Genomic DNA, 3,746 nt, shown 5'->3' with positions numbered 1-3,746 from the left:
CCAACTCCTCATTCCTGAATCGATGCACTGTGCATGCCTGTTGAAAGGCACTTTCTAGAGTCCTGTGTAACCTGTGTGGAATGTTAGATTAGCATCAAAGAGCTCCTGCTCGTTGTCAGGAGACAAGCTGTGCTATTTAACATCATCCTCTACTTCAACTGAATTTCCTAAATTACTGTTGCTTTTCACAAGCTGCATTTAATGCTGTGGCAAACTTCACACGTGCTTGTGCATCTCAATGAATGTGTGGGAACGTGGCATGTTTCCAAGCTCTGTGCCTCTACCTACTTATCTTGTAAAACAGACTTCAGATTACTGGGTGGGTCAGAGTTGAAGGAATCGTCCCTGCACACAGCATACCTTCACAGCAAAAGCCCAGCTTTGTCAGGGTTCGTTTCACTGCTGAATACCTTCTGGGGAGCTGAACCTGTTGTCTTCCAAAGATTGTGCAGGGTAGTGCCGGAGTGGAGAACAGTGAGCATCTGTAGCTGCTGTCGTGGCAACGCTTGCTGGAGACGCTTGCTGGAGATCGTGCTCGCGCCTTTAGCTTAAGTATTCCTGGCTGGGGTTGGTGTGAGTCAGGACCTTCTGAATTCTGCAAGATCACTGAATCTCCACTTGTAACCTGCGTCCTTGGGGCATGTGTCATCTCCTTTGGGACAGATGTTGCCTTGGCTGGGCTGGTTTAGGCTTGCTTTTCTGTGTCTACAACATGCTTATTGCCCGAAGGAAGTTTTGGAACAGGGTGAAACATGATGGCTTTTTCTGCTGTGCGTCCTGTTGTGCTACATTTCCCCACTGTGTGTGATGGTAGAATGCTCTTTTTGCATCTCCTATGACTTTAAGGAATACATAGGGATGTTTTTCATGTAAGTATTTTTACTTACATTTAGAGGAACATCTAGCATTTAGAGGAACAAAACTGAAGCATAGTCTCTCTCATTATTGAATCCTTGTCTAATCTGTCAGTAACAAGCTTGGAAGATGCGTTGAACGCTTCAGAGGGCTTGGGTAAATGAGAAATCAGGATCTCTCCCTTATTAAAATTTATAGTTGTTGTATGCATTCACACCTGCTTTTAACAGATTTATTGGAAAAGTCTCAACCCTAAAAGGCTGCTTTTACTGTTAGGGTGGGATAAGAGAAGAGGAAGAGCTGCCGCACAGCTCAGATGTCTGTTCACCCTGTGCTTCTTTTTGTATTACTGTGTATGAAATGCTTTATCTATTGAGAAGCTCAGCAACCTGTAAACTGTCCCAGCTAGGAGGACGTGCTGGAAGCTTTGTGTTTTCCTAATGGTCTTTATGTCTGTGGTGAGCAACAGATGTGTGTAGAGACAACCTCTGGAGCCGGGACTTAGTTTTTCTGTTCTTGGACAGCCCATCTCATACAATTTCCCATGCTGTTTGGCGGGTTTGAGGTGAAATCCCCTGAAGTCTTAAGTCCACTCAGTTTCTGCAGATAATGTGTTGGCAAAACGACCTTGTGTGGGTTATCCTAACACTTCCTTTTGGAGATCAGTTTGCTGACCTTGTCTCTTTTCCCGAGCAGGTCTCCTTACACCCTGATGCTTTTCATCATCTAACTGACATTCTTTTAAATATTACTTAGCCAGTTGCTTCTTTTAATTTCTTCTGTTTTTGTGTAAGTAGATAGAGCTCAGTTTTCATCCCATTGTCTGAGCATCACCAACAAACTTGATGTGGGTGCTGTGAAGACACATGAAGGCATCAGTACCCAGAAAAAGAAGTGGGAAATAGGAAGTGCATGCTGAGGACAACTGCTTCATGCTTTTTTTAGCTCTTAACCACTTTAATTAACCAGTTTAATAATAAACCCTGTTATAGGCCCTGTTATCTCTATACCATATCTCTTTCAGGGTACGATGCTCTGCCAAGAACTTGTTTACCTGCATGTATCAATGCAGTGCCAAGGTCTCCTATTGCCCAGTGGCAAGGCTGCATGAAAGCCACAAGACACCAGCAAAGGGGGTGTCCTCTGGGGCTGGAAGAAGGCCGAGTGACTGGGAAGCTGTGTATTTCTGCTTGTCCTGGCCTGGGGTCAGCCTGCCCTGCCCTCAGTGAGGTGTGCTGCTGGGGCTGGCTGTGTGTTGGGACACGTCCTGCTCCTGGAAGTGGCATGACAATTTCTATGGGAGTGGTGTGCTGGAAAAAGGATGTTCTTCCAGGAACAGCTGAGAGTTAGTGTATATTGAAACTGAATGTAGCAATAGAGCCTTTCTTGGTCGTGTATTATAGGGTGGTTTTTGTTTATCGTGAGCAATTGCTGAGAAGAAAGTGCTACTTAAAGCCAGATGGTGAGAGGAGCCCAGCAAAGCTGAGCCTTGGCATACATCAGCAGCCTGATTTCTCTCCTGTAATTCCAGTTCCTGGAAGGACCTTCTTAAAGCTCATTCCTTCCTCTTCATTTCCTGAGAGGCTACTAATACCCTAAAGCAGCAACTCAAATTTGATAGCTTTCTCTGCTCTACTTTGCTTCCCTTTCCTTCTGTGTGTACACATACCCTGTAGTGAGCCTGGAACAGCAGGCCAAGTGTTTGTCTATCTCTTGTCTGTTCTTTCAGTCTGAAATAAATGATATTTTTTGAAATTGAGTTCAGCTGGGACCTAATGGAGGAAAACTGAGATGAGAGGCAAGGAAGAAACAAATCTGAGAATCAAAGGATGACCTAGTGGGCAAGTATGAGCTTTGAAAAAACAAGTTATTCAAACATTAGCTTTGTTTAAAAGATAAGTTTCTGTGGGTGCTGGAGACCTGTGTATGGAGATCGAGGAGGTTCCCAGCTACAGTACCATGTGGGTTAGAAAAATGTGCTAACTATCTCAATAGGTCAGTTTAAAATTATGTCAGAAGAGACAGTGTGTGGCATTTCCATGGGCATCGAATCTCAGTATGGAAGTGTACGTTGGCCAGAAGGAGGCAAGTCAGATGAACATAAATCCCCAAAACTGTGGTGTCTTTTTGGAGAACAGCTCTGGTTCGTAATCAGGAGGACTCCTTGCAGTGGAGTCTACTCCACTGTGGGCAGCCACCCTTTTGCCTCAGTTTCTGATACTGTAGTCCCTATAAAACTGCTAGCTGCCTGCCTGGCCTGAAGCAGCAATCATAGCATGTGGTTAACTTCAGTGGCAGAAATATTTTATGATAAGCATTTTATTTCACAATAAATAAACTTAAAAGCATTTTGAAGTCATGTCCTAGTGCATATTTGGCTGCTTCAGCCTTCACCGGAGCATCACCGACCTTTAGGAAAACACTAGCAGCAACCTGCTATGGAGAGCACAAGCTACTCCTGAGAAGTGCTGCAGGGAACCTTGGTGCAATATCTAGTCCTTTACGCCAGTCCTTGATGCCTGTGTGGCTAATGCCTGACCAAGTGACTCGTGTATCCAAGTCCTTAGGCATGCAGTATGAACACCTTTCCTGGTTATAGGAGAGGAGCTGCTAGCACCACGCCATTCTTGCTCTATCCACCCAGAGGAATGGTGATGTACTGGAAGGAGGTTAGAAAAGGTGATTGGCACTGCCCTTGCATTTGTGGTATTGCTAGAAGATGAGCTTGGTAAAACACGGTGCTTTTCTTCATTTTTTTCTGTTACATAAACACAGAATCATCGAGGTTGGAAGAGACCTCTAAGGCTACAGGGTCCAACCTCTGACCTAACACTAAGAAGTCTCCCACTAAACCATATCACTAAGCTCAACATCTAAACATCTTTTAAAGA

The sequence above is a fragment of the Anser brachyrhynchus genome (assembly GCF_964034855.1).
Source record: "Anser brachyrhynchus genome assembly, chromosome: 2".
In the NCBI taxonomy this organism is placed as follows: Eukaryota; Metazoa; Chordata; class Aves; order Anseriformes; family Anatidae; genus Anser; species Anser brachyrhynchus.
Note: the sequence above shows the minus strand (reverse complement) of the source record.